The sequence below is a fragment of the Rhinolophus sinicus genome, chromosome 3, assembly GCF_057876585.1.
Source record: "Rhinolophus sinicus isolate RSI-liver-muscle chromosome 3, RSI-T2T, whole genome shotgun sequence".
NCBI lineage: Eukaryota > Metazoa > Chordata > Mammalia > Chiroptera > Rhinolophidae > Rhinolophus > Rhinolophus sinicus.
This window is the reverse complement of record NC_142503.1, coordinates 6,711,347-6,723,547: the sequence shown is the minus strand read 5'-3', so window position 1 is coordinate 6,723,547 and position 12,201 is coordinate 6,711,347. Positions and strand designations below refer to the sequence as shown.

At 45.3% G+C, this 12,201-nt stretch overlaps 1 protein-coding gene across 4 annotated transcripts in view; it reads right to left on the bottom strand.

Annotated features, from left to right (window-relative positions):
* Window positions 1-12,201, bottom strand: part of ANKRD33B (ankyrin repeat domain 33B) — a 68,143-nt gene that overhangs the window by 54,127 nt on the left and 1,815 nt on the right. The window lies entirely within an intron of this gene.

Here is a 12,201-nt window from a genome sequence, read left to right as displayed (position 1 = left end):
TTCCCAAGGAAATGTGTGACTCGGGGTTCTCCAGAGAGACAGAACCAACAGGAGATACAGACATGAAGAGCTCTTACTGGGCACTTCCCAAACCCCCAACCCCCGAGACCCAGTCAAGGGTAAAACCAGCTTGGCCCTGCTCTCAACACAGCTACCTCCCCCCTCCCCACCCCCCACCCAGGTAGGTAGCTGAGGGGTCACCTTCAAGCTGGAGGGCTCCAACTTCTCTTCAAAATAAAAAGTCAGGGCACCCTAGGCAGAAGAGAAAACCTCCCAGGTTGAGCTGAAAGTGACCAGAAGATGTAAATGCAGTCCACCAGAGGTTCTCAAAGGAGGGCAGGGCCGGAACCCCTGCAGGGTGTATGGAACAGAGTGCTGGCCTCACCCTGGGGTTTCAGATTCAAGGTCTGGAGTGGGTTCCCAGGTGCCAAGTAGAGATGAATACGAGCCCACTCGGCCCAGCACTCAACGTGCAATGGGTCAGACTTGGGGCTTCGCATATTTTTAGAAAACATAATTGTTTATCACATTATGTAATTTATAGGAAATTTATGGTAAGACACTTGGAGGTAGAACCAGCAAGTCACGTCATGCACTTGGTCGTGGTAAAGTGAATGTTATATTCATTTATTGAGTAAATGTCAAGACAAGTTGACATGAAGTTACAAGGATCTAGGTTCTTCTTTCATAAAAATCGTGTTATAAATAATGTACAGAAAGTAAATGAGTGGTTGCTTAGGGCTGGAGAAGCTGGGCGACAGGGGGCGACAGCTGAAGGGCACAAGGTTTCTTTCTGAGGTGACGAAAATGTTCTAAAATTGACTGGTGACGCTTGAGCACATCTGTGCATATGTTAAAAGCCATTCAATTTACACTTTCAATGGGTGGATTGTATGGGATGTAAATGATATATCAATACAGCTGTTCTTAAAACATTCATTTTTTTCTTCACTTTCCCTTTCAAATTCCTTTTATTTTGCATTTTGGGGCATTTCCCATCACTCAGAATTCTAAAGGCTTAAATTAGCTTTCTTTAAAAAAAATTTTTTTTTCTATTTCTAGGCATCCTATGACTACTTAACTTTAATTATTTAACTTTATTCATTTAAACATGTTTTTAAAAATCACAGAACAGGAGAATTCCATATTTTAGAGATGGAGATTGTCTCTTTATCTGTGAGTCCATCCAATTTTCCAGGTAGAGACCCTGGGATTTTTTGAGTTCAAGTCATGCACACGTAGTTCTATTCAGATACTCAAAAATTACATGCCTCTTCTGCAACTGGAAAAATATTTAAAATACGTTAAGTTTTTAATTTTTTTTTAGTATTCCTTCAGCATTTGATACTGTTTTGCTATAGACTGAATGCTTGTGTCTCCCCCAAAAGTCTTATGTTGAAATCCTAACCTTCAGTGTGATGGTGTCTAGAGGTGGGAGGGGCGTGATTGGTCATCAAGGTAGAGCCCCCACGATGGGATTCACGTTGTTCTTATAAGAGACCCCAGAGCACTCCCTTAGCCCTGTGCCACGTGAGGACACTGAGCGAAGCCAGCCATCTATGCACCAGGAAGCCTGCCCTCAGCAGATAACATATCTGCCAGCGCCTGAGTTTAGACTTCCAGCACTATAAGTAATACACGTCTGTTGTTTATAAGCCACCCGCTTATAGCTGCCTGTCATAACCGCCTGAAGGGACGAAGACATGTCTTAACAGCAGACACTCAGGAATATCCATTCCTTTGAGGGGGAAGGGGAGCCTTTTTTCTTTTTACAGAGACATTTTTCTAAAGTACCATGTTATTGATAAGGAAACATGGCCTCCATGTACTTGCTAAACTCTCTTATGTTGAAATCAAGCCATTTGCAAATTGATAGATAGAACTTGCCAGACGCAAACAAAATGTTGATATGTTTTTAGTTATTTTCAAAGTCCCTTCCATTGAATACGCATTAGGAAATATTTTTAAGTTGACAGTATCAAGTATTTTTGGATCCAATAGAGTCATTGTAAGTCACTGCCTGTAACAAATGAGATAAGGTGTTATTGTTTTTTAACTTAACTCAGTACACTTGTGTCCTATTCTAAAGCAACCCAATGGATTTAGATTTGTTTACACCAAAGGAAAAATGTTAATGATTTCTATTAAAAACAAATCCACAGCTTCTCTGGTGCATTTTGAGTAACTGAATTTTTTTAGAGAAATGTATTTATCCTTCTTTTCACATATGACAGTGGAAACTTAAGCCCGCACTGCCGGCCCTCCCCTCATGGGCCCTACCCCCATGGGGCCTCCCTGATCAGGGGCTCCTCTGTCTCCCAAAAGCCACCCCCCAAGATGCATCTGTCCTGAGTCTGCCTGGGTGGCGACTCTCTCATGTGATAAAAGAGCCTAGTCTAGTCTAAGCATCCAAGTTTAGGCAAATGCTCTGTCCGGGTGGATATGCTCCCCAATAGAACAACTTAACAGCTTTCCTCAAAAGTAGGGGTTCCAGGTTCTGCTAAAGGAGGAATTCCGTGGTCTGTGGGTCTTTCAGCCTCAGTTAGGTGACATTTGGTATGTGGTTCCCAACACAAAGGTCGCCTTCACAGGAAGGGCAACCAACCATCCAGTTTGTTGGGGGCCACAGGGATTTCCCAGGATGTGGGAGTCTCAGTGCCAAAATGGGAAAGTCCTGAGCAGGGCAGACTGAGCAGTTCCCCCGATAGGGCCAATACATGCCTGCGGAAAAGGCCTCGTCTCCCATCATAGCCCATGGAGTTGAGCCTGGGGACCGCGGAGGTGGCCTGTTCCAACCGACCCTTCAACAGAGGACGATGTGCAAGAGACAAGACGCACCAGAGCAGCCCCGCCCCCTGCTCCACGGAGCCTCTCATGTCCCTTTTCATGGTGGATGAAACAGTTCCCCCAGCCATCTGGATCCTCGGAGGCATGTAGCTCAGAGGAGGGAGATGCGTTTCCCGGTAACAAACAGAACCCACGTGCAGCAACTGGCCTCAGAGTCTCCTCAGCCAGCGTCCAGCCGTCGCCTGTTGCTACTGTAAATGGATTTAATTTCCTGGAAACTCACCCATTACCTAACACCAAAGGAAAAACCTAACTCAGAGCCCGGGAGCTATGTCACTATTTTTAGCACATGACTCTGGTCCATCCTCTTTTCAAATACAAAAGCTGGAAGGTGTAGAACAAAGAGCTACGCAGTGACTCTCCCTGATGTGAGTGGGAGAGCCAGGAGAAGCTACGAATCAAAAGACCAGGGCACTCGTCTAGGCTCATGCAACCAACCTGAGCCTTCTATCTTTGGCCACCAAACCTGTTTTCTATTCTAAGAAAGGTTCTGGAGCTCTTCAAACAAGTGTACATGCCAATCACCTCAAGACCTGAGTAAAGTGCTGATTCTGGTCCAGTCGATGGATCTAGGGAGGAGGCTGGGTCCCCGCATTTGGGAAAAGCCCCCAGGTGATGCCAGCATTGCACCACGGGGTCCCTTTGTTACGACTTCAGTAGCAATGGTTCAAACAGCCAATATTCCCGGTGGGTCCCAGTCCTACCGATTCACCAGGTCTGACCCTGCTTTAGTTTCCAAAAGTGGAAAGGCTACAGATAAAAAGGTAACGCATGTCTTGCTCCATTATTTTTCATTTGTGTGTGTGTGTGTGTGTGTGTGTGTGTGTGTGTGTGGTAAAATACACACAACATACAATTTATCATCTTAACCATTTTTAAGGGTTGCTTTCCTTCATTTTTATTAAACTTTTGATTTTGAAATAGGGATAGGCCCACAGGAAGTTGCCCTCTTCTGCCATCCTCCCCAACGTCAATCTTGCCTAATTAATTACAGTACGAGAGCACCGCCATGAAATGGACTTGGCTGCAACCCACAGAGCTTGTTCAGATGTCACCAGTCACACAAGCACGTGTGTGTACACGTGTGTGTGGTTCTATGCCATTTTAGCCCACGTGTAGCTCCCTGTAACCACCACCACATTCTAGATGCAGGGCTGTGCCATCGAAGGGCCCCCTCCTTCCTGCTACCCTGTCACAGTAGCACCACATGTCCTCACCCCAAACCCCTAACCCGGGCCACCTCTAATCTGTTCTCCGTCTCTACAACTGCATCATTTCAAGAATGTTACATAAAAGGAATCATACAGCATATAATCCGCTGAGATGGACTTTTCCCACTCAGCCTAATTTCCATCTTCCTTTATTTTTAAACCAACTTCATGCGCCCTGCCTTGTCTCAGAAAATGTGCTACTATAAGATTATTTAACACCCTTTACTGGGCACCTCGCATGAGCACAGTTCCTGCCTCTTCCTGGGCCTCACCTCCACACCTCCTACCTGTGCCTCCCTCGCTAGGTGTGGTCTCGTTCAAGTCAGTTAAACCTCAGAAACAGAAGCCAGAGGAGACGCCCCACCCCATCACATGCCTACCTGGGATCTGAACTCATTCAGAGCTGACGTCTATATGCCTCCAGAAGCACACGTTTGTTTTTACGTTACTTTGAAATTGCTCCCAAATCCCACCACTCCAATCCAATTTTGCCACCAAATCACTTGGGATTTCACGTCTACCCTAATTTCCTTATTTCTGACTTAGCAGAAATAAGTGAAATCCACCTTCAATGTCTTTCAAATTCAGGAACACCATTTAAAAACAGTCTCTTCCAAATTCTTTTATGTATATACTCACTGAATGACATCAAGGGTTCTTAACATCCTGCTTCATCCTAAAAGCTGATCTCTCTCTCTCTCTCTCTCTCTCTCTCTCTCTCTCTCTCTCTCTCTCTCTCTCACACACACACAAACACACACACACACACACACACACCATCAGTCTACCAGACTGTCTAAATGGAGTATAATACTTCCCAATTGTCTTCAATGAAACGTTTTCTTTGTTCACATATTTTAACAACTTCTTTACATCCTTATTTCTTTTAATTAAAGGGAAGCACATATTGTTTTACATATGTAACTGTTTTGACTTAATTTGGAGAAACCATAGAATGTCACGTGGTTATGATTTAGAATCACTGGTCCAACAGGCTGTAAAGCCAGTCTCATCAGGACATTTCAAAGAAGTATCATACAGACCGTATTCTCTGAATTAGGTTAAATAATTATAAAAGCTTTATAATTTATAATATTAAAATAAAATCGAAAGCTTTATAATATTTTAAACCTTTTAATAAAGCTTTAAAATATATATTAAAAAATTTAAACACAATTCTAAATAACTTCTAAGTCAAAAAACAGAGGAAATCATAATGTAAATGAGAACAGAACAATAATAAAATACTATCTACCAAAATTTGTGGGAAAAGCCAAAGTGATTCTTTGAGAGAAAGTTATAGGTAGAATTTAACCTGAAGGAATAATAAAAAGAAAAGGAGAAATTGATGACATAGTGAAGAAAGATCTAGCGCAATGGTTGATTCTGTGAAAAGGCTAATAAAATAGATATTTTTGACAATATTTGTCACAAAAGAGAAACTGCACAAGTTGAAAGATATAGAAAAACAGGATATAATACAGTTATAGGAGAGATTAAAAAGAGAACTCTAAAAAAAGTCATACTATGAACCTTTAAAAATTAGGAAACACGGCAATTTCCTAGAAAAATGAAAGTTACCATAACAGACTCAGGAAGAAAGAGAAAATCTGAATACTCCTACAACCATTCAAAAATTACTGACCTAAGGGTCTGATAGGAGAGCTTGAATTTTAGTAACTTATAATTAGCTAAATAATACAGCTTTTCCTATATTGTAACCGTATCTACCAGAACTTGTCATTCAAAATGGTTCTGAGTAATAGCTTGCTTATTATATTGATAAGAGTTGTAGATGAATCAATGAGATCCCAAAAGAGTTCATATACCCTATTATTTTAGATTTTTATAACACCTCTCCCTTAGTCTTTCTTCACAAGTACAGGATGGAAATTGCATGTTCAAAATCACCCAACCACCCACCAAATTTCTAGCTGGCCCATTTCTCAGGAGCAGCCAGGAGGCAAAGGTGGAAAGCTCAGAAGCCCCTTGGAGAGACCCATGGGGGTTTAAACGGGCATCACGAGCAGCTCTGGGGTCCTTCTAGAACCCAGCGCTCCTGTCGCCTGTAGGTACCCTCTTCTCTGAGCCCCACTTTCCTTTCTTCAACTACAAAATGATGGGGGCCAATAATCCCTTCCAGCTCCAAAATCTCGTGACGGTGGTCCTTCTAAACTCCTGAAACCTTCGTCCACACAAACACACAAAAACAGCGTGAAAGGTAACCCTTCCCGTCATAATTAAAACAGGCCCTCAGGAGGTGATGCTTGTTGATGCCGGATGGGTAGGACATGAAGGATCTTGGTATCCTCTAGTTGGGTACTAATCTGAAATCTTCCTTAATACAAATAAATTTAAAATAAACTAAGAAACACCTCAGGTTAGTGAATAACATGCTATACAAACAAAAGCAAATTCATACGTAAGAGGCTAAATCTGGGCTTGGCCTTGTCACTTGGCTTCAGCAAGTGACATTAAACCTTAGTGGCTCTGCTTGCTGTCTTGGAACCCTGCGCCTGCCATGGAGAATAAGCCCAGGCCAGCTTCCTGGAGGATGAGACCACACGAAGCAGTCACCCAGCCAAGACTTTCCTGGCCCTCCCTGCCATCTGTGGCTGACCCCAGGTGAAGGCAAAACCAGCAAGATCAGCTGAGGTGGGCCACCCTTAGCAAAATGTGTACTGTTGTATACATGCGTGAGGTTTCATAGTTATTTGTTATGCGGCATTGCTGTGGCCACAGGTAACTGATGTACTTGTGTGTAAACACATGGGGTACTTTTTAGGATATAATGCTGGATACATGTCATTATGCATTTGCCCAAACCATGGAATGCACACCACCGAGAATGAACCACCATGTGAACTATGGATTTTGGGTGACTATGTGTCAATGTAGGTTCATCATTTGTAACAGATGTCCCACTCTGGAGGGGGCCATTGATAATGGGGCAGCTCTGTATGTGTGGGGGCCAGGGTGTACGGGAAATCTCTGTACCTTCTCCTCAATTTTGCTGTGAGTCTAAAACTGCTCTAAAAACAATTAAGTCCTTTAAAAAAAAAAAACCACCACATCAGCCTTTCAACTGCTACTGGGCACAGAGCGCCCCCGCCATGCTCAGTGAAGGTGGAAGAGGCAGCGGCTGTCCACCACAAGCCCAGGCCTGCCGAGGCTCACTTTAGCTGACACCTTCTCTGCTCCAGAGAACGTGGGCCCCCAGTCTAATCGGCTCGTTCTCCCTTCTCCCCCATTTTCCCTGGGCTTGATGGCCCTCAACTTACATGTGGGAAGGAGTGAGGCCAGAATTCACTTTCTGTGCTCACTAACTAGACCATGCTACACACATACCGGCCACGAATACCGAGGCCTGGTCAATTCGGAAAGGCGAGCTGTGAACTGCACACAACTTGGTTCTCATTTTAGGGGAAGGTGATTCCAAAGTTGATGCATCTTGTGTGGCCTTCAAAAAACCAACCACAAAATTTCTCATGTACATGTCAAGATGAAGGTCCTGATCACCACTACAAGTCTAAAAATCACTTAAGTGGGGCAGGCCCGGTGGCTCAGGTGGTTAGAGCGCCGTGCTCCTAACTCCGAAGGCTGCCGGTTCGATTCCCACATGGGCCAGTGGGCTCTCAACCACAAGGTTGCCAGTTCAATTCCTCGAGTCCCACAAGGGATGGTGCGCTGTGCCCCCTGCAACTAGCAACTAGCAACTAGCAACTGGCAACTGGACCTGGAGTTGAGCTGTGCCCTCCACAACTAAGACTGAAAGAACAACAACTTGAAGCTGAACAGCACCCTCCACAACTAAGATTGAAAGGACAACAACTTGACTTAAAAAATAATAATAATAATAATATAATGTTGTTTTTTTAAAGTACACAAATCACATGTACAGAATAAGTTAATATCTCCCACATAAAAAGAAATGCACATATTATACATATATATATTTACATAATAAAAAAAATAAAAAACACTTAAGTCCCTCAAGAATCAAGGAAGACCAACCCGACACACACACCCCATACTGGGTATGCGATGGGCTTTGCTGAGCCAATAGAAAAAAATGGGTGGAGTGGCCTCTGAAAAATTTCATCAGAGGCTCTGGAATTTAACAGGCATCAGAAGAATTACATCAAGAAAAAAATGCAGCACTTTAAATTTAGCATAATTGGGCCTATTGGGTTCAAGAGCTGTCTGACACTCAGACTGCCCTGTAACAATGAAGACAGCACAAACACTTCCTTTCATTGAGGTCTGTCTCCAGAGCCACCTTAAGCAGAAGAATTAGAACAAGAATACGGCAGCTTTCACTGTCCCTGGGTCAAAGGGAACATAAATCTGAAAGACAGCAAGAGCACACTTTGAATGTTACTGGAGAATTATTTGACAAATATTTACATGATGCATATTAAATTATGTAATCCTTTTAGAACAATAAATATTTTAGAAGGAAAATTGTGCGTTGAGCTGCAGCCAGTATTCTACCAATCTCAGGAACCAGGAAAGAACAAATTTTCTTAAACAAACCACGTTGATCCTTCGTTACTCCAACCCAATCAAGCATCTGTCAGCTCGGACAGAACTCCCTTCTTAACTGACCAGAGACCAGAAGCTCAACAAACACAGCCCAGAAAACTTTTCAAAGCCTTCACATTTCTCTTCTACACTGTAAGAAGCTGACTGGGGGCTGCAACTGTGAGCTGTTCATTCCGCAGTTAATGCAATTACCCCTCTACTCCAACCAAAGCTCTAGGGTTTTCTGGGAGGTTTTTAACTGCCTCTACCATGTTTCCCCGAAAACCAGACCTAGCCAGACCATCAGCACTAATGCGTCTTCTGGAGCAAAAATTAATATAAGACCCAATATTATATTATATTATATTATACCCGGTATTATATTATATTATATTATATTATATTATATTATATTATATTATATTATATTATATTGTATCATACCTGGTATTATATTACATTATATTATATTATATTATATTATACCCAGTATTATATTATAGTATAGTATAGTACAGTATATAAGACCCGATCTTATTTTACTTGTAGTAAAATACTTATTTTGTAGTAAAATAAGACCGAGTCTTATATTAATTTTTGCTACAAAAGACACATTAGAGCTGATGGTCCGGCCAGGTCTTATATTTGGGGAAACACGGTAATTTTAATGAGCATGTAGACCAGGCCCAAAGGGCTCTTGCCTCAGGGCCTCTGTACTTGCTGTTCCCTCTGCCGGGAGTGCTCCCCTCCCCATACCTTCTCTACATCTTTATTCAAACGTTACCTACTCTCTCAAATAACCATCCTCAATCCCTGAACCCCTGGATGGCCCTTACGCAGCTCCGGGTGCTGCTGGCATAGGCAGAGTAGGAAGAAAGGCCTCCCAGAGAAGATGCCCCTAAGGTAAGGCAGTGAGCGAGTCGTGTGGCCCCAAAGTGGACAAGCTGAAACCAGTTTGATTCCCAATTTCCTATTTTTTAGCCAGCTACTCCTGAACAGTCTCTCATCACGTGGCCCAGGTCAGCCTCTCTGGCTTTAGCTCCCACATTCGCCCCTGTGCCATGCCACGACCAACCACACTGTACCTGCCATCGCTCTCTTGGCTCCGTCTGCCTGACTAGAACGTTCTCCTGCCACCACCTCCAAAAGTCTCCCCTACTGGGGCATCCAGGACTGTCCTCAGCTCCCTACATCCAAGACACTTACCCCACATAGCTCCTGACAGCCCACTTCTGGCCATCAGCACCAGGCATTATCGCTGAGTTCTCGTCTCAACTACCTTATTAGGTTGATGCAAAAGTAACTGCGGTTTTTGCAATTATTAACCTCTTAAACCGCAATTCCTTTTGTACCAACCTAATTAAAGGTTAAGACTCTCCAAGGAAGAGACTGTTCGGTTCATCTTTGATCTCCTAGAGTCCCTAACCAGTTCCTTGCACACAGTAGGTCTGCAAAGAACACTATACAGTGACTCACTACACTCCACTTGCCACGGGGTTGTGCATTTGCACATTGGGACATTATATTCTTTCTGTTTTCCAGGAACACAGAGACCGTTTGATCAATAGCATCTAGAAGTCATGGGAAGAACAGAAGCTCTCGCCTTCCCTCCTCAGAGCACAGAACACAGGACTCGCTCCTTCTGATCAGAAGATGAAAGAGCCCAGGGGTCTTCCGGTTTGCAGCCCATGTGCCATTTCTCCATCACGATTTGGTGGGAAGCAGAGAGGAGGAGACTTAAAGCAGAGAAACAAAGGGAGGCTCTCAATCAAAAGGAAAAGCAGATAGAAAAATAGCTTTGCCTGGCAGAAGGGGAAAAAAAAGCTGGAGGATGCACTTTTCCAAGCAAGGAGAAGGCAGGAGAGTGAGAAACAGGACAAGATGGCAAAGGAAACAAGGGCCATGTCAGAGTGCTGTGTGACAGGGCATCTCATGCTCACAGTCCCCGGAGGTATGAGCTGTCCTTAGCCCTCACTTTACAATGAGAAAACTGAGGCACAGAGCCACTCAGAGGCTGGGGCCAGCATCCCCTTTCCATTGCCCTCCCCTAACTATGCTAAGGGAGGGGCTTTCAAAAGCACCCAGCACCCAGTGTGTCAGGCCCAAGCCCCCTGGGGATGGGTCCCACTGTTCTCAGTTGGCTCCGAGGCAACTGTTTTCAAACTTTTAAATTTTTATCCCCAATGGAAATAACAAATCTGAGCCCAGTGGAGCCTCAGTGTGGGGGCTCAGCAAGCGAGGCCCTGCCTGTGCCCATCCCAGCCCATTGGATACCCAGGGCTGCCCAGGACTCGGGAGACACCTATGCCACCCGTGTTCTTCCAGATCCCTGCGGAATTCAGGAAAAAGAGGTCTCTGATATAAATATCTGTGCGAGAAAACTCACCTAGAAAAAGTGAAAGTACACCTGGAGAAACAGCCCCTAGTGCCTCAGGAAGCTCAAAACCCATTACCCCAGCAAGGCCAGAGGAGGGCAGGGGTGTGAGCAGTCACTACCACCCAACAAGACTAAGGTGATGCCGCCCATGAGGGTCCCACGTTGGCTCTCTTAGTCCTAAGGGACTCAGGGCCAGCATTGCCTGACACATTACAACAAGCACTGGCCCTTCCCCAAATTCAAATGCGATGTCAAGTTAGACACAGGCGTGACACTCCCAGCTCCTGCACGTTTAAGTCCAGCGCAGACCAGTCAGAGACAAACTACTGGGCCCTGATAAACCAAAAGCACAGGGTCACACAAGTTTCCAAGTAAAAGCGTTTGCACTCCTGATTTGTGCTGGGCTGAGGCCGCAGATCCCTAGGGACCTGGGGAATGTCACAATCAGGTGAGACCGCTACTTGTCCACACAGCACAGACTACCCAGCACTTGATCACAGTGGTCACTTGTGGTTTTTCCCTCCAAGTGCTTGGTGGGTTGTTTTTGGTGAGCCAGCCCATCTCAAGTCTTTACAAGCCAACTTTTTCTTTCCTTTTCTAAATGTTCTTTGCTGTGCCTTTCCTCACCCCACCTGCCCTACCGGGAGGGTGTCCACCCCTCCGCTGGGTTCCCCAGGCCAGAGCGAGGGAGGGCAGTGGCACTGGGTCGCGGCGGTGACTGTGGGGACATCAGTGGGAGATCACGCTGGCTGGTCACCAGGCACAGCCGGGCGTGGGGTGGCGGGTGGTAAGCAGACCATCTGGGAGGTACCCCGAACCCTGGTCAGGCCAAGAGCCAACCCACGCTGGGAGGTGTAACGGAAAGGATAGCGCGAGGGTCTGAGGGGGGCAATTGGGGCTCTGGGAGAAAGGGGTTGTCCCCTGCAGGCGAGGAAGTTAACAGTCAGAGGGGGCCCAGGTTGAAGACACCCAACGAGAGGTTTCCAACCCAGAGGCTTCCAGCCGGCCCCAGAGGAGATTCAGGGACCAGAGGACCGGGGTGGGGAGCGGAGGGACGAGAAGAGGACGCTGTGAGGACGCGGAACGATGGGCTTCTCCCGGGGACTGTGACCTCCGACAAATCAAACCCCTCCCCCAGCCTGGGACGGGGCAGCCACTCAAGGCTCCACGCGCGCCTCACGCCCAAGAGCGAGGAAAAGCCTCTCTTTGCAGTAGCAAAGTCACCGCGGGACCTGGAGAGTG